This window comes from Periplaneta americana, chromosome 8 (genome assembly GCF_040183065.1).
Source record: "Periplaneta americana isolate PAMFEO1 chromosome 8, P.americana_PAMFEO1_priV1, whole genome shotgun sequence".
NCBI lineage: Eukaryota > Metazoa > Arthropoda > Insecta > Blattodea > Blattidae > Periplaneta > Periplaneta americana.
Genome location: NC_091124.1, coordinates 37,279,316 through 37,307,067, shown reverse-complemented (window position 1 = coordinate 37,307,067; position 27,752 = coordinate 37,279,316). Strand labels below are relative to the sequence as shown.

Sequence of the window (27,752 nt, the reverse complement as noted above, 5' to 3'; positions counted from 1 at the left end):
AGGGTTCGGTCCGGTGCTGTAGATTGAATTCGGGGTAGCTCAGTGGTCAGAGCGCTTGGTACGTAGAACTAAGGACCCGGGTTCGATTCCCGGGGCTGGGGCGAATTTTTCTCCTCAAATATTAATTGTTAATATTACAGATAGTATTCTGTAGGACAAATTAATAAATCTATAATATTATAATAAGCCATAAGGTATGAACCCCTTTCTATGACCCAGTAAGATTATCGCATAGCCAAATATAGTTTATACAGAATGTTCCGTTATTTTCTACTTTAAATATGTGTATCGTGTTATATATTTGAAAACAAAAAGAAAAAGTTATATGAACTAATTGTCCATGTAACTTAATTTCAGAGATTTGACAGAGAGAAGGTGTCAATTAAAGATGTCGTTCCGAACGACGTAAATGTTTATCGCCTCTGTTTGCTGTATCATAGCAGATGTTCAAAATGTCCAGTATTACAATCGCAGAATAGGTGTGCCCGTCTTTGCCATGAAATCTTTGATTTTGAAAAAGAAAGAGAGTTCCGAACACCAACACATGTCTACACAATTAATTGCCACAAGTGGTCTCAGGTGTGATGTCTTCCAGCGTACACCAGATCCTATAGGTGATCGAATAACCAAAACTCACAAGGTGTGAAATCGGGTGATCTTGCCGGCCTCGAAACAGGTCCATTCCTCTCAATCCATCGTCCTGGAAATTTCATGTCCAAATGTTTGGGATACAGCGTACATACGGGAAGCAGCACAAGAATTCAACCGTGTCTCCCCAAAATAAGACTCATGTCAGCACGTTCCTGTTTAGAATTCTTATCTCTCTTTGTAAGGAACTGTGTAACTAAGCCGTTTAGGCAGTTAATGCATGTCATCTTTTGTTTGTTTGTATGTGTATAACACGATGTATGCGCCCTATGTTTAAGACACAGAATAACAGGATAGTCTGGGTAATCACACATTCAGACTGTTGCAGTGTGAAGAACTGTATGGCATACGAAACAAAAGACTACTTTATAGTTATGTAGGCCCATACAACACATACGTTTTTATTTCTAAGTGTTAAAAAGTAACAGTATGCATGTTTGGTAATACAGAAACAGAATCTTGTAACTGCAAGATGTCTTTTTATTTTATGTATTAGTAAATTCAGCATAAGAAAGGCATGCTTTTATGATCCAAAGTACAAGAGAAAACTAGTTACTCAATTAACACCTTTTTGCTGTAAGTTCATCGTCACAAATCCTTCCTTCTTCCTTCTTTCATTATGCTTCATCCTCTTTCCTTCGTACCGACTTAGAATACAATGCGTTCTAGAGAAGAGTGCACATCTTGTGTGTCTCTCTGATCATGTGGTAAGCACGACACAGGGTCACCGCTGAAACAACACAGAACAGAACATGATAAAAGACAAACACCCAGTTCCGTAAATGGAAGGTAAATTTAATCTTTCCACTCCCAAAAACTGTTAGAGATATTGAAGAAATACAGGGCTATTTCAGTGAAATTTTTAAATGTCAAAAATTTGTTTCTTATACTTCTCATAATGATGAAGTAAAACGAGGGTTTACGACATCTTCAGATCGAAATGTCTCGCAATGACAGGAATTTTACAAATATTTAATTTGGAAAGATTTTATTGTCCTCTTTTTTTTTTCCACATCAGTCGCCGAGCTTTGTTGACCTCGGTATCTAGTTCTGTAATTTTCTAAAATACACTGGAACCCATGTTTTCCTCGGTTACGCCTCACTTCTCCGACCCTTGGTTCATAGGAAGGGGCTTGAAGGATCGTAGTTTAGTATGCTTTTCAAGCGAAGTAACGTTCCTACCAATTGCAGATTATTATTATTATTATTATTGTCGTTCTGCGTTGTGGAACATTTGAAGAATTTCTAAATAAGAAGACAGCGACCGGGTTAGATATGTCATTGTCCTATTTTAAAAGTATTGCATAAAAGTAAAATATTATTAATAAACATTGAATTCTATATTTATTTCAAACTTTCAATATTGAAACTCCTCAAGTTTGTCTTTTTTAAATTCAGTTTAGTTCATATGGACGCAAATAGCCCTACTTTCGCTGTCTCTGAAGATTAATATGTTTATGATAAATGTTAAAAGCGTTTGACAGAGTGGATTGGAATAAACTGATGGGAATTCTAAAAGAAAACTGGTGTCGATTGGAAAGAAAGGAGGCTGTTCTCTAACCTTTATATGAAACGAGTCAAAGTCAGAATAGAGAAGAAATGTCAGAAGGAAGCAAAATAGGGGGAAGAGTACGACAAGAATGCCCTTTATCACCTACTCTGTTCAACATATAGGCCTACTTGAAGAATTTAGTAAAGAACTCTTTTCAGAATATGGGAGGAGTGATAGTAGGAGAAAAAAGAATAAAGTACATAAGATTTGCTGTTGATATGGCGTTGTTACCAGAAGAGGAAATCATACTAAAGGACATGCAACTGGAGCTAAATGTCAGCTTTGAGCAGTATGGAATGAAGATACATGCAAACAAGACGAAGACCATGGTCGTAGGAAGAAAAGTAAACAAGATAAACTTGCGCATTCTAAATGAGGCAGTAGAGCAAGTGGACAGCTTCAAATACTGGGGGTGTACTATAAGCAGTAACATTAGCTGCTGTCAGGAGGTCAAAAGGAGGATAGCAATGGATAAGGAAGATTTTAATAGAAAAAGGAGCATTTTCTGCGGACCTCTGGAAAGAGAAATAAGGAAGAGACTAGTGAAGTGCTGTGTATGGATTGTGGTGTTGTAGGTATGGGGCAGAAACATGGACATTACGACGAAGTGAAGAGAAACGTCTAGAAACACTTGAAATGTGTCTACGGAGAAGAACGGAGCTTGTGAAATGAACAAACAGAATAAGAAATGAAGCTGTGTTGGAAAGAATGGGTGAAGAAAGAATGATGCTGAAACTGATCAGGAAGAGAAAAAGAAATTGGCTGCCTGCTGTAAGATGCACTGGAAGGAATGGTGAACTGGAGAAGAGTTCGGGGCAGAAGAAGATATCAGATGATAGACGACATTAAGATATGTGGATCGTATGCGGAGACTAAGAGGAAGGCAGAAAATAGGAAAGAGTAGAGAATGCTGAATTTGCAATGAAAGACCTGCCTTTGGGCAGAACACTATGCATGAATGGATAAATGCTGCAGCTAGTTTTTTAATTTGCTTAATTAACTCTTAAATTCACAAAGTATCCTATAGGATACAACAGATTAATAGGATATATATATATATATATATATATATATATATATATATATATAATTTGAACTGGTAATGGAAATTACGGCAAAACGGCTGAACGGATTTTAATAAATGACCCCTCATTTTGAAGCTTGGAACCCAAAATTTTTCGGAAAAATAGTAGTTTTCAGTGAAATGTCAATTTTCCTACATCATTTTCCTATTTTCCAAAATCCATCTGTTGTCAGTTTTGAGAACTAATTTCATTGAATCACGGCCGACGTGATTGAATTTCAGAATAAAACACACACTACAATAAACAATAGGCTGTTACACGAAGGCCATGACCTGCACGATTGCCGACATATTTAGAGCTCAATTCAATTTGTTATTAAAAACTGATTCTGCAGTGTATAATTTTCTGAGTATAGCTGTGTATTGGATATTCAAATCTACGAAACTTGAGGTGGTTTGATGACATTATTACCATTACAAATTAAATATTATTATAGTTAATATCATGATGCGTCTATTTTTCATTAATTGTACATAATATTGATGCTATATTGATTATATGGAAGTGAAACGCTTTGAGGTTATGTAAGTAAATGTAGAGAATATCTTAATTTAGATCTTCATTTCTATAATTTACTGAGTGACTGCTATAAATAACTACAAAACTTAAGTAAGATAATAATATTGTTATTAAAAATCAAATAATTTTATATTTATTAACCCAGTGGGGTTGGGTCTTTTTCATATACTTAATGGCGGTGTAGTGTAGATATTGATATGTGTCATTGTCTTGAGTATTGGCTCGAGAGAGCGCAAAAATTACAGTTCGTAAGGAAAGATAAAAAGGTATTACTTACTGATAAAATAAGAGGCCTAGAAAATTTTGTAGTCTCCAGATCATTTCAGCAAGATCTCTTAGTAGGATAAAATGATTTTACGCCCTACATTTCAAGCTCTACATGTAGCAGCTATGCGAAAATGCTATTGTTCGAAAGCTTAGCAAACCTGAAATTTTTTTAACTTTTGCCTACAATCCACAATGACCTGAAATAGCTACTTCTATCGTCCTGACATTGATACTTGCATTTTCGCGTTGAAACTCAAAAACTGAAGTTGGATAGGTTCAAGAGAAAGTATTTGGCCTAAAAAATCCACTCAGAGGGAGTATGTTTCATTATTATGGAAGCAAATAATTATCAAAAAGACAAGTATTCTTCATTGAAAATAAATCTGAAAAATTTTTATTTGAACGTCTAACGAACTTAGTTTGCAGCAGCATTTGCTGCACAAGCCACTAGTTTTAATAGAACAACAGAAAAAAATTGGTAGGAAAATTATATTTAAACAGAATTTCACAATACTATAATATTGTACAACATGTGAAATATGGACATTGCGGTAGTGTGTTTTCTTTACGGTCCGACACGGTTTAATAAACTAGTGTGAGATGTGAAGTTTTGACAATTTAGAGGTTAAAAGTAAAGCACCGGTTACCTAAAGTAATACTGAACTATGAACCAAGAGGACACAGAAATGTTAGTAGACCAAGAACAAGATGGATAGACGACATAAACTTTGAAGACGGAACAGGCCGATAGGCCTAATCCCTGTGGTTGATGATGATGATGAAAGTAAAATATTGTAATATTCTTTATCCATGACCGAAACCAAAATCATGCCTTTACTAAATACTTTTGCGTTTGTAAAGTAGGCTTTTATTCAACATTACTTTATTCCACTAGTGAGATAAAGAATTTACCTCACAGTTTGAACTTTATCTCACGTTCATTAGTATTTTCCTAGTACCCAGGTACACACGTATACTTTTCCATTCAACTATTACTCAAGAAGTTAATATATTAGTTACTAGATGTCACTACCTCTACTTCTTTATTACCATTTCTTAAATATACATACACTCAATCTCTTTTCTCTATCTACTAGGTCGTAATTTGTGCATTGCATCCATATGTAACATGTTTTTTTTTTAATATTGTAATAATTTACCTTTTGGGATGCGAGGAGACTTGAACCTGCGAAGTTGGGTTTATAGGATTTTAAATTTTAAAACAATTTAAAACAACACGCGTTAGTCAACTGAGCTAAACAGACACGATGATAAATTACGTTTTAATATCCCTCTTAAGTTTACAGAAGTAAAATGTGAAATTATTTTAATCAAATTAGTTCCGTGAACACTTCTAAATAATCCCTGAAACTTCGAAAAGACGAAAATACACGTTTAAAATGAAAAATATATATATATATTAAAATTATATAATTATAATTTGTTATTTATCCAACGCCTTAGGTACCATTCTTCACTAATCATGGCCTCCTACATCATAACCTATCTAATATAGCCTACGTATCGATTCTAAAATCCATGCCATGATATGTGATTATATGAGGACTTATTTTCAACATATTTTCTTTTATAAAAGAGAATTTTTCGTTATGGTCATGGATAAAATTACGTATGGTACTTGTGAGCGTGATCTTTATTGCACTCGTGTAATTTAAGCACTCGGCTGACGCCTCGTGCTTAAATCTTTCCACTCGTGCAATAAAGATGCACTTACCTCACAAGTACCATAAATAACTATTACTCTATAATAAAGAACAATTGATCAGAAAAAAATATTGTAATTAAGGAATGTGTTAATTATTTTTATGCTCGACCATGCCGAAATGTAGTAATTATACACCTGGTAGCAGACCTTTAATGCATATCATTAAAGTACACATACTCATTAAAGGTCAGGTCTTTCAGCCAATGACGACTCAGGTTACAACTGTTCAGCCAATGACAGGTCAGCTTTCTACCGTTATAAAACCGCAAGTATCGATTATTCTCGGATATGCAATCGAAAGAGAATTAGCGAAAAGTCACGAAGGCTGGAAATCCAATACTGTCGCAGAAGGTTATGTTCTGTTACTATAATACTTAGCGTTAATTGTAAATAATATTAAAATAAATTCAATTTGTCATCTCGTTTTTCAATGTCTAATTTAATTTCAATCTTATCTCTGTAGGTTCTTATGGCCTAGCAAGGTCAATGTGGACATCTGTTCCTCGGAAAAAATCAATACTTTCGCGTCTGCGCACATCTCACAACATACGGGACATTGCTAAAAAATTGATAATATCAAGTTAGAAATATGGTTGAGCATAAAAAGTCGTATGAAACTCGCCTATAATGGTAATTAAGAAGCTCGTATGAAAATTATGAAACTCGCTTGCGCTCGTTTCATAAATATCCATACTCGCTTCTTAATTACCTTCATTATAGGCTCGTTGCATAATGTACTATTAAGAAAATGAAGGGTTTGAAAAATGTAGCTGTTACAGTCATTAACGGTTTGCTGTGTGTCTTTATTGATGCATTTGTTATAATTTTTATAAGAACCTTTCGAATTTGAGTACTGTTATCCCATAACAGCAGACGGTGAGAAAGTATAGTATGGAAATAAAGATAGACAATTCTAATATACTTCTTCGGACGATGATGACGGTTAGGTAGGTACTCGTAGGTAATTAGAACGATATGTAGACCTCCAGCTTGATTGATTGACAAATTTTATTAGAATTAACTTCTCCAGGATTAATCCATGAGGTACTAAACGTGAACAAGATTTAATCAGCAAATGAGACATCGCTAAATGACTATTTCGAAATCTTTATATCCGCGAAATCTTGAAAGTCGATTTAAGAATGTGAGTAATTTGCTATTTTAACTACACGACAGTTGTCCGCATTCCTGTGACGTCACTTGAATAGTTACCCTTACAGATTGTAGGACGGTGTCCTACGTCATCATAGCATTGGTATGCAGAATACAAGAATGTTGAGGAGGTCCCTCGGGAACTCTTTCTTTTCGATATTTCCCGCAAGATGGCAGCACCTCTTTTATGTATACTTTTTTCTCTTCCCCTCTCCCCCTCCTGCCGAAGAATGAGAGAGATGATTCCTCATCCCTCTGCCCTCAACACACAAGTTCAATTTTACGATGGACTAGGGAGAAAATAAGGATTTTCTTTTTTATTTGGCCTATGGCGCCTGAGGACGATGTCATGTTCGTACATTGTTTGTTCAGACACATGCAGTTGTCGAGAGCATAATCCCTCCGTATTGTGATTAAGGTTCTCTGGCGGCTCCTGTTCTCGACTATCAACTCCGTAATCAATCTCAGAAATGTTTGGATTCTTGCGTCTCCTATTGACACAAGTACGTACGTATCCTCACAGTCAGGAGGGACAACATTAAGGCTAGAACAAACAACTCTTTATATCGTCGTGTGTTTTATTTAAACAGAGGCTGGGTTGTGGGTACGTGATTGTCTCGGGACTATATAAAAGCCCGTATTATTCCTACAATACTTGTTAACGTCGTTGTAAGTGGCGTAGTGGCTATCGTGTCAGACATTAAGAATTTCTAAGGGACTCATCTGGCACTTGATATAAGTGAAACTTCTCTGAAAGACCACTCCTCTTAAAAGATCATCTCTTTTAGAGACCACTTTTCCTTAGAATCGATATGAAACCCTATAAAACAAATATATTTTTTACCTCCATTTAAGGTATATGTACACTTTTACATAAAAAAAATTTGTTTTGTATAATTTTGCTCTGTAAAATTTTTATACAATTGAGAATGGTACCAGAAAGAGAATGAAGTGAACAGATCCCTTGAAATTATGTCCAAATTGTTTATAAAAATTATTTTGTTTATAATTTTGACATTCAACTTGAAACATGATAGCTCATGCAGTTTTTAAGATAGAACCACAGTTTTTTCACTGTTTTATAGCTAAAACTATTCTTTAGTGCCTGACATAGAGCTATTTTTATTTACATTCTTTAAATATTACCATATATGTAACTTACAATAATATTTTATGTTACATAAATCATGTAAAAAATCCATAGATAATTATTAATTATATTAATGTTATTTTACTCATTGTCAGGCACTGGGGGACATTTCAAGCGTCAAAATGACACCAATATCTTCTTGGTATCACCACATTTGGCTGAGATATCATGTTTGAAAGATTTAAATATTCTAAAATTGCTATTTACAGGAAATTAACCACAAACTTTCAGAGCTTAAAAGACTGCATCTTCACATGTCGCCCCTTAAGCAGCTTCATGTCGGTCCAGTTTCAGCTTCTTTCTGCCACTCAAATACATCCTCCTTGTTTTAACTTTAGGTGTTGAATGTTTTTTTTTGGCATTTTGTCCCTATTTCCATTGATGCAACAAATCCTGCGATGGTGTTTGTCCCAGGGTTTATGCCCATCCTCCTCAGAATTGTAATTTCTACTTTTGGAATCTTATTAAAATGACGTACAACATCACTGAGACACAAATTTACAGTTTTGTGACTAACAGTAAAAGATTATAAATTACTTCATTATGTGAAAAAGGTTTTTCAATCTAAAGATCATGCCCGGATATCTATGCATCTATTTCGGGACTAGAAAGAAGTTTATTTTACAAGCAATGCTGGACGAAGGGATTGACTGCTACGAAGATCACTCCAAAAGTAAGTGACCGTGGTTGATGATGCAGCATTTTGGAAAATGGAACTTATCTGAAAAACCATAAGGCATAAATCGAAAATGTTTTATACCAAATTAAAGGGGAGAAAATTCTTTATTAAAAGAATTATATTTTGAAAATTCTAATTTTTCATTTTTTGCGTTTTGTGGGTGTACACATACCTTAAGAACCACCCCTTTCCCCGAGCACCGACCAGCCATTGAATATTCATTTCCTTAATTTTAACCCTTTTAAGAGACCAGATTTCAAAATTAAAGTACACTATTATAATTTTTTGCAGGATCGTGTTTTTTTTTGTTGTATTTACAGCTATTGTTGTTAGGCCTTGAAAGTTATAATTCATACACAGAAACTTGTTGCTAGGGAAACCATTCTTCATAACATAAAGAACACTGAAATAGACCCATTACAGTGCCCTTATTGTTACTTAGTTACCATTAGGCTACAGTGCAGTTTCGCAAAGGCTTTGGAATAATATTGCTCTAAATTTTTCAGTGGGGTACGTAATTCTCGGGACTATACAAAATCCCGTACGTATTATTCCTACAATAGTTGTTAACGCCGTTGTAAGTGGTGTAGTGGCTATCGTGTCAGACATTATGAATTTTTAAGGAAGTCATCTGGCACTTGATGTACAGTGAAACCTCTCTGAAAGACCACTCCTCTTAAAAGATTATCTCTTTTAGAGACCAATTTTCCTTAGAGCCGATATAAAACCTCATAAAACAAATGTATTTATTTACTTTCATTTAGGGACCACCCCTTTCCGCGACCACCAACAAGTCATTGAATATCGGTTTTCTTAATTTTATCCCTTGTAAGAGACGAGATTTCAAAATTGAAGTACATTATTATAATTTTTTGCACGATCGTGTTTTTGTTGTATTTACAGCTATTGTTTTTAGACCTTGAAATTTAGAATTCACACACAGAAACTTGTTGCTAGAGAAGCCATTCTTCATAACTAAAAGTATACTGAAATAGACCCATTACAGTGCCCTTATTGTTATTTTGTTACAATTACAGTGCTTTGGAATAATATTGCTCTAAATTTTCAGTGAAAAGTAAAGGGTGCGGCAAAACATCCTCCCTAATTTAAAGTTTAAATAAAAAAACAGATGGATCAAAATAAGGAAACTGTATTAATATGAATGGCATCTAAACAGTGGGAAATTTAGGTTTACATGCATTGCTATAGCAATATCAAATGACATGCGGAAAACAACAGAATTGAATAGGACATTGAATACACGGAATTGACATTAAATTAGTGCAAACTGTAATCTATAACGAATTCCAACCATGCCGTGGACGGGTGAAAAACGTGCTTACGCTGTGGTATCGTTTCTGGTAAGTGGTAATTCTGTTGTCGCTGCTCAGATGTTTCCCGGACGCTTAATTTCTTCACGTGGCGACGTCCTCTGGCCAGCACGATCGCCAGACCTTGCACCATGCGATTTTTTTCTATGGGGGGATCTTAAGGCTAAGGTGTTCAAACATCGGCCGAGGACTTTCCCAGACCTAAGAAATGCAATACAGGAAAAAATTGGTCTTATTCCTCAAGAAATGCTAGTTAGAGTAATGCAGAATTTCCGAAGTCGCATTCAACAATGCATTGATAGTGAAGGACACCACTTGAGGGACACGCTATTAAAAAAATGAAAAATTCCCACTGTTAAGATACGATTCATATTAATAAAGTTTCCTTATTTTGAGCCATCTGTTTTTTATTTAAACTTTAAATTAGGGAGGATGTTTTGCCGCATCCTTTATATTGTATTTGCAATTTTAAAAATATGATCATGCAAAAAATGTTGTAAAATACAAGTTTGTAAAAAGCACTATCCAACCTTGTATCGTAATATACTATTACATTGTAATAGTTCAATGAATTAAATGGATTGTGAAACTTGGAAAGGATACTGTACTGCATCTTCCGAAGTTAAAATCAAATTTGACAGCGTTATCAACTATTCATGTTGAATGTCCGATCTTTCAATCCCTAAAAGTCTGAGGAATGTGGGAATTTCTAGCGAAAAAGAGTCTCTTAAAGGTTGTGACCGATGCATACTCATTTCAGAATTTGACCGCGAATTACCTGTACGGTATTTGCTCCCTCGTTTAATAGTTTCATTTCTTCTGGCATTTTGTAAAGATTTTACGAGTTAAAGTATATTATCGTTGGAGGATCGAGTCAAAGTGATTCAACATCTACTTGGAGGATTTAGTGAAGAAATGTTGTCAGAACATGGGAGAGGTGATAGTAGGAGGAAAATATGAAGTTCATAAGTTTTTCTGATATTATGGTGTTAGCAGAAGAGAATATGATATTAAGGGATATGCTAGTCGAACTAAATAACAGCTGTAAGCAATATTGGCTGAGGATAACTGCAAACAAGAAGAAAACCATGGTTACCGGAAGAGAAATAAATGAAAGTAAATGCACGGATTCAAAATGAGATGTACTACAAGTAGTAACATGAGTGCTGCCAGGAAGTCAAAAGGAGGATAACAACGGCATAGGAAGGTTTTAATAGAAAAAGGATTTTCTGAGGGCCTTTGGAAAAAGAACTAAGGAAGAGACGAGTGAAGTGCTTTGTGTAATGTGTCACAATAATCTATATTTGTATAATTATTCAACTTTATTGATTTTAAATTCTGAAAAGATGAATTTTGAAGGGTAATTAATATTTTTAAAGCATTTATTTTGATTATTATTTTTTGCACAAGATTAAAGGCATTTTTATGGATGGCGATCTAAATTGGAACACTCAAGTAACACACACTTGCAAAAAAATATTTTCTCAACTTCACTCCCTGTTCCATATGAAAGAATTTCTACCACTTAGTCTAAAAAAGAATCTTATTCAGACGCTTGTAATGCCCTATTTTGATTATTGCGATTCCTTACTAACTAATGTAAGTTCACTCTTAGCTGAGAGACTACAACGTGTTCATAATGTGTGCATACGATTCATCTGCAATACTCGTAAATTTGACCATATAACACCTTCCCTCCAGTTACTTTCATGGGTGCGTCTGAAGGAACGAAGAACAATACATTCACTGTCTCTTCTGTTTAGAATCATGCATATTTATACTCCGAATTATCTCTTATCGCGCTTTCAATTTCTTACAACTCTTCGAAACCGGCACCAAGCACTTCTTTCTATCCCTCATACGTCTCTATACTCATCCTCCAACACTGTAGAAATACCTCGTCTCTGGAATTCGTTACCTAATGAGTATTAATATTAGTAGTATTTAGTATTTATTTATTTAACCTGGTAGAGATAAGGCCGTCAGGCCTTCTCTGCCCCTCTGACGTCGGGGACTGCCGGACTTTATCACAACTCAAAATTAAATTGGAAAATTTTGTCTTGTTTAATGCTTTTTAGGTTTTGCTAGAAGTGTTGATTTGTGTTCTTTACTCTAGATTAAAATCGCAAGTTTCTTGTTTATGTTAATTAGTTAGGATACAATTAATTATACTTAATCACTCATTTAAAGTTTGTGTGACTGCAATCTGTGTATATTTTTGTGTGACTTTACTTTGTTTATAGTGTTTTTTTTTTCCTTTTTATTTCTGTTATTGTATTTTATTTCTGGTGGTGTGGAAGAGAAGGCCTCATGGCCTTAACTACACCAGAATAAGTAAATAAATAAATAAATAAATAAATAAATAAATAAGTAAGTAAGTAAGTAAATAAGTAAATAAGTAAATAAATACGTAAATACGTAAATACGTAAATACGTAAATACGTAAATACATAAATACATAAATACATAAATACATAAATAAATAAATAAATAAATAAATAAATAAATAAATAAATAAATAAATAAATAAATAAATAAATAAATGTTCTAAAGAAATTTTTGAAGTTCCACCCCACGCAATAAAGCCATGTTGGATGGTGGACTGAAAAATGGCTAAATAAACTGTACATAAAATACTGTTGGGTAAAATAGACTAATGTATAATTAAATAATGTCTAATGATTTGTGTACATTAAGTGCATTTCTCTCTTTGTTTTACTTTTAACATTAAAGTATTATAATGTATAATGTTCACACGTTAAATACATGTGATCGTATCGGATGTCAAATTTAATAGTCTTACTTTTGGTTTCAGACGGCGTCCTGTGTCACTTTTGGCGGACGGGACTGTGGTCAAATGAATTGAAGGTAAGACCAGTAGCCTTACTCAATTTGCCCTTAATCATAGGATAGCTTCAACGTGTCATTTGGGAACCATTGTCACGACCTTAGCTTTCGTCTTGTGCTGTTTCTTCTTTTGTCGTTTTTTTATCTTCTCGTAGCGGAGATGATAGTGTAGGCGGGACAAGATTATAGGATAGCAGCAGGACTTGGAAATGATACAACATGCAATTGTAAAATGTAATGGTTACCTTTGGTTACGGTTACCAAATCAAAAGTGTAATATAGAAGACCCGGTGGCATGGCATGACAAAAGTTTTTGTGTGTGTATTGTAACAATCACTGGTATTATTGATCTGCAATTTGTCTTACTCTGCAACAGGAGGCATCTTCAAGGAAATGAAGATTGGTTTCCTTTATTCTTTTTACAGGCATTTGAGTCCGATACTGTATATATTAAAAAAAAAGAACTTATATTCCTGGTATCTGCCAGTCAACCCTCTTTCTATAATTCAACTAGAATTCCTCTCAACTAATTTGCAACTGTACTTGGTATTTAGAATTTTCACAGTTTATAAACAATTTTTTTTTTCTGAAAATTTTGCAGTTCGATTCATAATTGCGTAGACAATAAACATTGTTACAGGAAATGAAATAGCTACATTTTTTCTCTAATTTCTTACCGACTAGCAATATGGTAGCCTAATTTGGAAAATGTATCGTAACTTTGTAGATAATTTTTACACCCATTTTTTCTCTGAAGAGGTTTTCAACAGGAGACAATTTATTATTATTATTATTATTATTATTATTATTATTATTATTATTATTATTATCTCATTAATTCAGAACGAATTCTCTCTATACCATTTCACTTACGTAACTTTATGTAAAACTCAAAAGTTACCACTTTTTTAAAAAAAGAAACAAAAGAATTCAAAAGGTTTAAAATCCATAGTTAAATTTATAATTAAATTCTTATTTAAATTATAGTCCTAAAAGTTCTTGAGGATGATAAATCAGTGTAAATAGAAGATACCTACATAAATAGGTAAATATTTAAATAAAATAAGTAACTTAAATAAATGAATAAATAAATAAATCAATAAATTAATTAATTAATACGGGAATGAATGAATGAATGAATGAATACATGAAGAATTGAAGAAATAAAGAAATAAATAAGTAAATAAGCAACTATATAAATAAGCAAATAAATTAGTAAATAAATACATAAATAATAAAATACGAAAATAACTGAATAAATATATAAATGACTGAATTATATTATATATAAATAGGTTAATATTTAAATAAAATAAGTAACTTTAATAAATAAATGAATAAATACATAAATAAATAAATAACTAAATAAATAAATGAGTAAGTAAATAAATAAGTAAATAAATAAAAGACAAAGTATATGATTATGTCTCGTGGCGAGAATATTGTACGAAATGTAAATATAAAAATTGGAAATTTATCTTTTGAAGAGGTGGAAAAATTCGAATACCTGGGAGCAACAGTAACAAATATAAATGATACTCGGGAGGAAATTAAACACAGAATAAATAAGGGAAATGCCTGTTATTATTCGGTTGAGAAGTTTTTGTCATCAGTTTGCTGTCAAATATCTGAAAGTTAGAATTTATAAAACAGTTATATTACCGGTTGTTCTGTATGGCTGTGAATCTTGGACTCTCACTTTGAGAGAGGAACATAGGTTAAGGGTCTTTGAGAATAAGGTTCTTAGGAAAATATTTGGGGCAAGAGGGATGAAGTTACAGGAGAATGGAGAAAGTTACACAACGCACAACTGCACGCATTGTATTCTTCACCTGACATAATTAGGAACATTAAATCCAGATGGGCAGATGGGCAGGGCATGTAGTACGCATGAGCGAATCCAGAAAGGCATATAGAGTATTAGTTGACAGGCCGGCGGGAAATAGACCTTTGGGAAGGCCGAGACGTAGATGGGAAGATAATATTAAAATGGATTTGAGGGAGGTGGGATATGTAGATAGAGACTGGATTAATGTTGCTCAGGATAGGGACCGATGGCGGGCTTATGTGAGTGCGGCAATGAACCTCCGGGTTCCTTATAAGCCAGTAAGTATATATATATATATATATATATATATATATATATATATATATATATATATAGGTGATTCACGAGGATTTACAGCCACTTACAGAACTTATTTCCGAAGACATTCTGAGCAAAAAAAAAAAAAAAAAAAGTCACCTAAACTGTGTCCTAATCTCAATATTTTCAGAATTACACTAATTTGAAGTTGTTAGTAAAATACTTTTTTTTCTCTAGTTTTAAGGGTAAAAGAATATTACAAATATAGAAAGAACTATTCAGAAGTATCATTTCTTTAATTGGCAAATGGTTTGAAGCTAAAAATGTGTTGCGAATTGCTATGTACAGATTTTGTTTTTCAATTTTTAATTAAATATTTCATCATTCTTACAATTGTTATAAATCATACGACTTTAGGAACTTGATTCTTTACAGTTTAATTCTGTATCCTAATGTACAGTCTTAAATAATTTACAAAAGTGGCGTGATTTGGAACAATTGTTGTGACAAGTGCGTAAGAAAATATAATTTTGTAGTCAAAAATCGAAAATGTATGTATGTATGTATGTATGTATGTATGTATGTATGTATGTATGTATGTATGTATGTATGTATGTATGTATGTATGTATGTATGTATGTATGTATGTATGTATGTATGTATGTATGTATGTATGTATGTATGTATGTATGTATGTATGTATGTATGTATGTATGTATGTATGTATGTATGTATGTATGTATGTATGTATGTATGTATGTATGTATGTATGTATGTACAGTATGTATGTATGTATGTATGTATGTATGTATGTATGTATGTATGTATGTATATCTATATATATATAATTTTAACTGGTAATGGAAATTACGGGAAAACGGCTGAACGGATTTTAATGAGTGAACCCTCATTTTCATGCTTAGCATCCAAAGTTTTTCGGAAAAGTAGTAGTTTTCAGTGAAATGTCAATTTTCCTACATAATTTTCCTATTTTCCAAAATCCACCTGTTGTCAGTTTTGAGAACAATTTTATTGAATCACGGCCGACTTGATTGAATTTCAGAACAAAACACACACTACAATAAACAATAGGCTATTACACGAAGGCCATGACCTGCAGGATTGCTGACATATTTAGAGCTCAATTCAATTTGTTATTAAAAACTGATTCTGCAGTGCATAATTTTCTGAGTACAGCTGTGTATTGGATATTCAAATCTACGAAACTTGAGGCCGTTTGATGACATTATTACCATTACAAATTAAATATTATTGTAATTAATATCATGATGCATCTATTTTTCATTAATTGTACATAATACTGATGCTATATTGATGACATGAAAGTGAAACGTTTTGTGGTTATGTAAATAAATGTAGAGAATATTTTAATTTAGATCTTCATTTCTATAATTTACTGAGTGGCTGCTATATATAACTACAAAACTTAAGTAAGATAATAATATTTTAATTAAAAATCAAATATTTTTATACTTGTTAACCCAGTAGGGTTGGGTCTTTTTCATATACTTAATGGCGGTGTAATGTTGATGTGTGTCATTGTATTGGCTCGAGAGAGCGCAAAAGTTACAGTTCCTAAGGAAAGATCAAAAGGTATTACTTAGTGATAAAATAAGAGGCCTAGAAAATGTTGTAGTCTCCAGATCATTTCAGCAAGATCTCTTAGTAGGATAAAATGATTTTACGCTCTACATTTCAAGTTCTACTTGCAGCAGCTATACGAAAATGCTATTGTTCGAAAGCTTAGCAAACCTGACATTTTTTTAACTTTTGCCTACAATCCACAATGACGTGAAATATCTACTGCTATCGTCCTAACATTGATACTTGCGTTTTCGCGTTGAAACTCAAAAGCTGAAGTTGGATAGGTTCAAGAAAAAGTATTTGGCCTAAAAAATCCATTCAGAGGGAGTATGTTTCATTATTATGGAAGCAAATAACTATCAAAAAGACAAATATTCTTCATTGAAAATAAATCTGAAAAATTTTTATTTGAACGTCTAACGAACTTAGTTTGCAGCAGCATTTGCTGCACAAGCCACTAGTATATATATGTACAAAGCAACTATGAAATTCACAACCTTTTTTAGCTTCAGAACACTAGCCAATTAAAGAAATAATACTCCTGAATAGTTCATTCTTTATCTGTAATATTCTTTTACCCTTAAAACTATTTTTATTGGGTTATTTTACGACGCTGTATCAACATCTAGGTTATTTAGCGTCTGAATGAAATGAAGGTGATAATGCCGCTGAAATGAGTCAGCACCGAAAGTTACCCAGCATTTGCTCGTATTGGGTTGAAGGAAAACCCCGGAAATAACCTCAACCAGGTAACTTGCCCCGACCCGGGTTCGAACCCGGGCCACCTGGTTTCGCGGCCAGACGCGCTAACCGTTACTCCACAGGTGTGGACCCCATAAAACTAAAGGAAAATGATATTTTACAAAGAACATCAAATCAGTGTAGCTCTGAAAATATTCAGAATAGGATCAATGTTTATACATTTGTTTTTGCCCAAAATCTCTTTGGCAATATGCTCTTTAAATGCCTGTTATTCCTCTTGAATCACCTTCTACATAAAGAAATCAACGGATATTGAATTCAGTAGTTCAAATTGGGATAGGCGTAATTAAACAAGAAGAACCATTTAGTGTATAAAAATATTATCAGTAAATTAATAGTAGATCATGCAAACAATTGATTTTTTATTATATGTAAGCATAAATAAAAGTAGTGTATTAGGAAATTCCTCTTTTTATCCAGATACTGAAAATTTGAGTTGTGGATTAAACAAATGGCTACCAAACCGTTTTATATTATTCGTATAAGATGCTATCTCTACAGCCGATAAGAAGGGGAGAGCTTATTCAGGTCATATGTTTCACGATAGAACAAAAGCTAGAATTATCGGAATCACCGCTACCTGGATCGTGCTGCAGCTCGTGCAGTTTTGTTCTTGCTCGTCTCTTTTCCTGCTCGGACGTAGGTACAAAACACAGGTTATGTTGTACCTCCACTATAAAGATTCAACCCGTCATTACCTCCTATATCCTACGCGGCTCTTCCAGTACGTATACCTTATAAGAAATAGCTTCTATTTTTACTGCTACCATCTTAAGCATCCATTGTACCTTCGGTTACAAAGAAAACGCAAGAGCACTCAAATTGGAGCCGTTTCAAAATTAAAAACGTTGTTGTTGCAAGAAACACCATGCATCACCACGTCGATGCAGCGGAGAGGCGATAAAAGCTTCAAGAATAGGAAGGGAATTGGAAGAAGACAGTCGTGAATTGTAGTAATTGCCATTATTGGAAGCTGGCATTTGACTGGGGCTATATAGGCCTATGCATCTACCATATTCTATTCACCCACATGTCAATCAATTTTATATTTTCCCATTTATTCATCTATCCATTCTACTACCCATTAGGCCTATTTCATTTATTTATGTTTTCATCTTTTAGTCCTTCCATCCAGTTATATCGGTATGTCTGTATGCCGGTCTCTCTGTCCATCCATCTATCCATCCATCCATCCATCCATCCACATTCTATAGCATCCATCCATCGTGCGATCCTTATCCCCAATTATCTATCCATCAGTCCATATTCTCAGCCCTCCATCCATTAATCCACATTCCATTGCTTCCACCCAGCAGTCCATATTCTGAACTACCCATAAATTCATCCACATTCCGTAGGATCCAGTAATTCAGCCATCGATTCATATCCCCAACCGACGTAAGTGCAAGTTTGAACCAATAAATTATTGATATTTGCGTTAAAATAATGAGTCTAGGAAATTGTATATTTAGTATGTAGAACTACATTTGTTTATAGATCTTTTGTTATATTATTAAGTTTTGTACTTGTGAACTATATCAATAAATCAATCAATCAATATCCCCAACTACTATCCATTCTATTATTACGATCTATCGAAGTACATATGATATTTCTATGCAGAAATTCTGCGTCATCATAAGATGAAGGATGGGTGGAACGGAGAAAAATTCTCTCTGGCACCGGAATTTGAACCCGGGTTTTCAGCTCCACGTGCTGACGCTCTATCCACTAAGCCACACCGGATTCCCATTCCGATGCCGGATTGAATCCTCTCGGTGGGTAGAGCGTTAGCATGTGGAGCTGAAAACCCGGGTTCAAATCCTGGTGCCGGAGAGAATTTTTCTCCGTTCCACCCATCCTTTATCATAATATCCATTCCTCCACATTCGCTACTATCCATCCATCCATCCTTATTCTCAAGTATTCGTCGATCCGTATTCCTAACTATCCATCCATTCATTCACATGCCATTGTTTTCACCCAACTGTCTATGTTCTGAATTATCCATCCATTAATTTTACATTCCGTACAATCCAGTAATTCAGCCATCGATTCATATCCCCAAATGTTTATCCATTCATCCACATTCGTTACCATCCACCCTTAAATCCATATTCTCAAATGTCCATATTCCCAACTATTCATCCATTCATCCACATTCTCAAATATCTATCGATCCATATTCCCAACTATCCGTCCATTCATCCGTATTTCATAACATCCATCCAATCATCGTTCGAACTTTATCCCCAACTAACAATCCATTCATCCACATTCCATAACATCCATCCATCCATCCATCCATTCCTTCGATCCATATCCCGAATTATCCATCCATCAGTTCATATTACTAAACCTCCATCCAGGTCATCCAGATTCCATTGCTTCCATTCAGCTGTCCATATTCTGAAGTATCCATCAATTCATCTTCATTCCATTGATCCACTAATTCAGCCATAGATCCATATTCCCAACTATTCATCCATTCACCCACATTCACTACCATCCACCTATAGATCCATATTGTCAAATATCGATCCATATTCCCAACGAGCCAGCCATTCATCCACATTCTATAGCATGTATCCCTCCTTCGATTCTTATCCGCAACTATCCAGCCATCAATCCATATTCCCAGCCCTCCATCCATTCATCAACATTCCATTGCTTCCACCCAGCTGTCTATATTCTGAACTGTCCATCAGTTCATCTACATTCCGTACGACCCACTGATACAGTCATCGATCCATATTACCAACTATCCATCCATCCATCCATCCATCCATCCATCACCTACCTTCCATTTATCTAGCCATACACCTTTCATCCATCCACGCCTCCAATCATCCATCCAACCGTCCACACCTGTGGAGTAACGGTCAGCGCGTCTGGCCGCGAAACCAGGTGGCCCGGGTTCGAATCCCGGTCGGAGCAAGTTACCTTGTTGAGGTTTTTTCCGGGGTTTTCCCTCAACCCAATACGAGCAAATGCTGGGTAACTTTCGGTGCTGGACCCCGGATTCATTTCACCGGCATTATCACCTTCATTTCATTCAGACGCTAAATGACCTATATGATGATACAGCGTCGTAAAACAACCCAATAAAAAAAATCCATCCAACCTATGTACCTATATTATATCTGTTCATCCATTTATTTATTACTTCACTCACTCACTCACTCACTCACTCACTCACTCACTCACTCACTCACTCACTCACTCCTTCATTTATTTTCATTCATACATTATTGATTGTAGTAAGCATCATAAGAACATAATCTATATTTCAGGTGGATATATAAAATCTCTGTACATGAAATGGATGTTCTATTCGTTGGTGTCTTATAGCTGGTTAGACCCACAATTTTTTTTATTGGAGTCGGTCGTTTCAACCCTCCAAACGTCATGATATTCATTTACCATCAGCAATGTAAACATTCCATTTCAAAGTTCGCCACAACTGTGGAATGATAACGATATAATAATTGAAAGTACTCTGGGAATCTGTGTTACAGCTGTTTTGTGCGCTACACTTGTCGAGGTTCGATCCCCGCTCGCTTGGTTGAGAATCTGTTGCAACGAGCTCGGTGGCGACTGTGCGGTGTGGGTTTCCTGACGTAACGTGAGAATGAACGCTAACCTATAGCCTCGCGGTGTGTGAGATAGTCATCATAATATATGTATACCTGGGTGTAATTGTTTCGGCCGAACAACAGTGTACACGCTCGGAAATAAAAGCGCAACACTTCCCGTTGACCCAAAATAAACAAATATAAAATAAACCCCGTAAGTAATTTCTTTCTCCCCCCCCCTCTCTCGTCGGCTAAGAAGTTAAAAATTTGCATTTAACCCTAAGATAAGGGGACGCATTGTATTGTGTTTGGTATTCAAATGCAGAAACTTCTTCGAGACATGTTTCATACAATGTCGTCAATAAATGAATCCGTTTGTTTCTTATATCATACATTGAAACACAGTTCGCAAAATTGTATGTAGTGCCCAAGAGAGCAAAATTACCAGACATAGGCCTATTACAACTATATTGTTGTTGTTTAGTCAACTATTCGAAGACGGTTTGAACCTCATAAGTGACATGAAACCTTCAAATAAGACTCGGAATGGGACTGATTCTCTGGCGCGACCACAGCAGAGGAATAAGGTTTTGGTCAGTTTCTGTCAGATGCGTTTCCAATTCACTGTGGGCTAAAACAAGGAGATGCACTATCACCTTAATTTTTAACTTTGCTCTAGAATATGCCATTAGGGAAGTCCAGGATAACAGAGAGGGTTTGGAATTGAATGGGTTACATCAGCTGCTTGTCTTTGCGGATGACGTGAATATGTTAGGAGAAAATCCACAAACGATTAGAGAAAACACGGGAATTTCACTTGAAGCAAGTAAAGAGATAAGTCCCGAAAAGACAAAGTATATGATTATGTCTCGTGACCAGAATATTGTACGAAATGGAAATATAAAAATTGGAGATTTATCCTTCGAAGGGGTGGAAACATTCAGATATTTTGGAGCAACAGTAACAAATATAAATGACACTCGGGAGGAAATTAAACACAGAATAAATATGGGAAATGCCTGTTATTATTCGATTGAGAAGCTTCTATCATCTAGTCTGCTGGCAATAAATCTGAAAGTTAGAATTTATAAAACAGTTATATTACGGGTTGTTCTGTATGGTTGTGAAACTTGGACTCTCACTTTGAGAGAGGAACGTAGGTTAAGGGTGTTTGATAATAAGGTGCTTAGGAAAATATTTGGGGCTGCTACCTGATTTCTTCGGGGCGCAACTATGCCATGTCCATTCTACTACCTGACTTCTTCGGGACGCAACTATGTCATGTCCATTCTGCTATCTGATTTCTTCGGGGCGCAACTATGCCATGTCCATTCTACTACCTGACTTCTTCGGGGGGCAACTATGCCATGTCCATTCTACTACCTGATTTCTTCGGGGCGCAACTATGTCATGTCCATTCTGCTACCTGATTTCTTCGGGGCGCAACTATGCCATGTCCATTCTACTACCTGACTTCTTCGGGGGGCAACTTTGTCATGTCCATTCTGCTATCTGATTTCTTCGGGACGCAACTATGTCATGTCCATTCTGCTATCTGATTTCTTCGGGACGCAACTATGCCATATCCATTCTGCTACCTGATTTCTTCGGGGCGCAACTATGCCATGTCCATTCTGCTACCTGACTTCTTCGGGACGCAACTATGCCATGTCCATTCTACTACCTGACTTCTTCGGGGGGCAAATATGTCATGTCCATTCTGCTACCTGATTTCTTCGGGGCGCAACTATGTCATGTCCATTCTACTACCTGATTTCTTCGGGGCGCAACTATGTCATGTCCATTCTGCTACCTGATTTCTTCGGGACGCAACTATGCCATGTCCATTCTGCTACCTGATTTCTTCGAGACGCAACTATGCCACGTCCATTCTGCTACCTGACTTCTTCGGGGCGCAACTATGTCATGTCCATTCTGTTACCTGATTTCTTCGGGGAGCAACTATGCCATGTCCATTCTGCTACCTGATTTCTTCGGGGAGCAACTATACCTTGTCCATACTGCTACCTGACTTCTTCGGGGTGCAACTATGTCATGTCCATTCTGCTACCTGATTTCTTCGGGGCGTAACTATGCATGTCAATTCTGCTATCTGATTTCTTCGGGGCGAAACTATGTCATGTCCATTCTGCTACCTGATTTCTTCGGGGCGCAACTATGTCATGTCCATTCTGCTACCTGATTTCTTCGGGGCGTAACTATGTCATGTCCATTCTGCTACCTGATTTCTTCGGGCGCAACTATGCCATGTCCATTCTACTACCTGATTTCTTCGGGGCGCAACTATGCCATGTCCATTCTGCTACCTGATTCCTTCGGGGGGCAACTATGCTACGTCCATTCTGCTACCTGATTTCTTCGGGGCGCAACTATGCCATGCCGAAAAATCAGGGAACTTGTCCCAACCAGGTTTTGAATCCAAGCCTGCTCGTTGCACGGTCAGGCATGCTAACTGTTACTCCACACTGGTGGACTCAGCTGTCATACTACATTAGCATCCGAACGGTGAGCAGATCTATAAGTGTTGTGTTAATAGTGTTAAAAATGTCGCACTTTGTAGTCATAAAATCTGGAAGCCCTAAAGCAATAGCAATAATTAATTCCTATAAACAGGTGTCAGTATTAAGTCCCCACAGTAATTCTTCTGAATGTTGCGTAACCTTCGTTCCTGAGTTACAGCACAACCTTCGGGATGAGTTGTCATTCCGTGCAACAAGTGGTCAAACCAGAACGCGTTGTTCGATTTCCGGTTAAGAATATACGAAGCTGCTAATGAAAACCATCCCAGAAATGGCGAAAACGTTTCGCTGGACGGAAATCAGCCGTTATGGTGTAGTTTATCTGTCGCTTTATGGCACATAACTACTTTACCTTTCTTGCCACGCAGTATTTTATATAGCAAATGACACAAGGAACTTTTAATGATTTGCCTTTCCCACCTAAAGCTGTCGAGAAGCGACAGAAGATAGATGTGTACATGTGTAATTGCTTGCCAGATATGGCGGATTCTGCCAATGATTAAAATCTACAGTGACAAGATTAGAGGCGAGAAGGAATGTTTATTATTATTTTGACAACGTTTAGTTTTTAAACGGTGGCAAAGAAACTGTTCATTAGAGTAGATCCAGTGACATTTACAGGGATCCTGTCTGCCTTGATGGCTGACTAAATGTCAACAATCCAGAAGCAGTACGACAGACTCCCTGCAGCCTTGCCAATGAGGAACTGCTAGACTCACAAGGTGAGCGCCTAAAGAGGAGTTCCGTTGCTTGGTAACGGCGTGCGTCTTTCAATCCTGGAAGCCCACGTTTAATATGCACCCGGTGTTACTGTCTACCGCTTAAAGCGAGATATGAACAAAGGAAATCGAGGAGAAAGGGGAGAGAAAATCAGTTAGTAAAGTGGGAAATGACAAAGATAAGAAGAAGGGAAGGAAGAAATATGTAGAAAAGTGTGGTAAAAGCGTTGAACTATAAACCGAAAAGAAAAAAATAAAAGAGGAATGCCCAGGAAGCTCTGAAGAGACACGTAATGGTGAAATGGGGAAGTGTAACAACATGCGAAGTGAAGAAACAGAAGGAGACGGGGAAAAGAAACGAAATTGTAGAGGAGAATGAAGAGTATGTACTGCATAAAAGAAATAATAATAATTTATTTATTTAATCTGGCAGAGCTAAGGCCAGTAGGCCTTCTCTTCCGCCCAGCCAGACTCTAATTCTAATTGAATACAATTGCTTACATAGTTATTACCTTAATATCTAGACCAGTAGCGTCAGAGTTGTAAGCTCCGAAACCGGTTGTGGAGCTAGAGACGTCCAGTCGGAGCGTGAACTTGATTATGTCTGTGGAAGCACCGGAGCACGCAACGAGTTATAGTGGAGCGCTCCGCTCCGTTTAGGCTGTGTCTGACAACGCTGATCTAGACCATAAAACAACATGAAAGTAAATAATGAAAGTTGGATAACTAATGTTAATGTGACAATAATAAACATTGGTAAGAAATAGTTAATAATAATAATAATAATAATAATAATAATAATAATAATAATAATAATAATGTGATATTTTAGATACTTATCTGTGATATATATATATATATATATATATATATATATATATATATATATAACCATTAAACATTAAGAAACCTGAAACAGCTATTATTGTTAACAAGAATTGTTAGAAAAATATTTCGTTAGCCTATTCTTAAATTGGTTTGATGTCTGACAGTCCCTGACATTACTCGGTAGGGAATTCCAAAGCCGAGGAACAGCCACAATGAAAGAAGATGAATATGAGGATGTTCGGTGGGAGGGAATGGATAATATTGAGGAGTGTTGTGATCGTGTGTCTAGGTTATAATGGGTGGATAAAGAAAGAGGATGAATTTAGAAATAAAAAGGAAGGAAATTAAACTACAGTAGAAAGTACAGGGTCCGGAATTTGGTTCTGACGAGTTTTAACATGCTGTTATAAAGGGACTATAAGGTTTAAATATTATAAAATAACACAGTATGTAGCTTGAATAATGAAATTTATTAGAATGTCTTCATTTTTTTTAAATTACACATTTCAAGTGATCCCCTTGGTTTCTTATGACCTGTTGTAAATCTTACACGAAAATTGTTCATGACACTTTGCAATAAACTTGGGGTTTCGTTGATTTATTGCACTTCAGCCTGTAACCTGTTCTTTCCCTTGTTCTCTTTGCCTGCTCCTTGTCTTTACTTATTCTTCTGATATTCCCGTTATCCTTGTATCATCCTTATTCTCCTCATATACTCCTTGTTTCATTTCTCGCATGGCTCACACGTACAGTAGTTCTAAGTAAAGATATGACACAGCATAGTAAAGGTACATACCTGTCGATAGGTGATAGCACATACACTAGTTGTACGTAAAGTTATGCAATATAGTAAAGCTATGCACCGTTCGGCAGGTGATGACAACCACATGTAGTTGTACGAAACGATTTCAATGAATATTTACTAACTACATATATCATAGCTATGCATATATGGATTTCTTTTTGTTTACACTAGGACCTGATTTAAAGTGAAATTAATTTCGTATGCAAAAAATGTTGTTGGCCTACACCACTAGCTGAAATTTATATTGATACAATAGTTGGTCATTGCGTAACCGATTGTGAGTTGTTGGTGTGAAAGGAGAATTATTATTCTTACTTACACTGGGATCTGACTTAAGTGAGATGAAGTTTAGCATACGCGAAAGATAACACACGTCACTAACTGAAGGTTCTGTTTATAGTTATTCATTGCATAGCCGTTTGTGACTTGCTGATGTGAAAGGAGACTATTCTTCTTGCTTACAGTAGGATCTGACTTAAGTGAGATGAAGTTTTGCATACGCAAAAGATGTCACAAGACACTAAGTGAAAGTCCTGTTTATAGAAACTCATTGCATAGCCGTTTGTGACTTGCTGATGTGAAAGGTGACTATTCTTCTTGCTTACAGTAAGATCTGACTTAAGTGAGATGAAGTTTTGCATACGCAAAAGATGTCACAAGACACTAAGTGAAAGTTCTGTTTATAGTAACTCATTGCATAGCCGTTTGTGACTTGCTGATGTGAAAGGAGACTATTCTTCTTGCTTACAGTAGGATCTGACTTAAGTGAGACGAAGTTTTGCATACGCAAAAGATGTCACAAGACACTAACTGAAAGTTCTGTTTATAGTAACTCATTGCATAGCCGTTTGTGACTTGCTGACGTGAAAGGAGACTATTCTTCTTGCTTACAGTAGGATATGACTTCAGTGAGATGAAGTTTTGCATACGCAGAAGATGTCACAAGACACTAAGTGAAAGTCCTGTTTATAGAAACTCATTGCATAGCCGTTTGTGACTTGCTGATGTGAAAGGTGACTATTCTTCTTGCTTACAGTAAGATCTGACTTAAGTGAGATGAAGTTTTGCATACGCAAAAGATGTCACAAGACACTAAGTGAAAGTTCTGTTTATAGTAACTCATTGCATAGCCGTTTGTGACTTGCTGATGTGAAAGGAGACTATTCTTCTTGCTTACAGTAGGATCTGACTTAAGTGAGATGAAGTTTTGCATAAGCAAAAGATGTCACAAGACACTAAGTGAAAGTTCTGTTTATAGTAACTGATTGCATAGCCGTTTGTGACTTGCTGATATGAAAGGAGACTATTCTTCTTGCTTACAGTAGGATCTGACTTAAGTGAGATGTCACAAGACACTAGCTGAAAGTTCTGTTTACAGTAACTAATTGTGTACACGTTTGTGACTTTGAGGGTGTGAAAGGAGAATATTCTTCTAGTTTACAGTAGGATCTGACTTAAGTGAGATGAGGTTTGCATACACAAAAGATGTCACAAGACACTAGCTGAAAGTTTTGTTCATAGTAACTCATTGCATAGCCGTTTGTGACTTGCTAATGTGAAAGGAGACTATTCTTCTTGCTTACAGTAAGATCTGACTTAAGTGAGATGAAGTTTTGCATACACAAAAGATGTCACAAGACACTAGCTGAAAGTTTTGTTTATAGTAATTCATTGCGTACCGGTTTGTGACTTGCTAATGTGAAAGGAGAGTATTGTTCTTACTTACAGTAGGATCTGACTTAAATGAAACTAATTAGCATACGCGACAGATATCTGAAATAACTGAAAATTCTGTTTATAATAAATCATTGCGTACCCATTTGTGGCTTGCTGGTGTGAAAGGGAAATATTGTTCTTACTTACAGTAGGATCTGAC

At 35.7% G+C, this 27,752-nt stretch overlaps 1 long non-coding RNA gene across 1 annotated transcript in view; it reads left to right on the top strand.

The window, feature by feature from the left end:
- LOC138704646 (uncharacterized) overlaps positions 1–27,752 on the top strand; it is a 1,589,272-nt gene that overhangs the window by 533,190 nt on the left and 1,028,330 nt on the right. The window contains exon 6 of the long non-coding RNA XR_011333384.1: positions 12,925–12,977. This is a non-coding gene — a long non-coding RNA (uncharacterized lncRNA). The remainder of the gene's footprint in view (positions 1–12,924; positions 12,978–27,752) is intronic.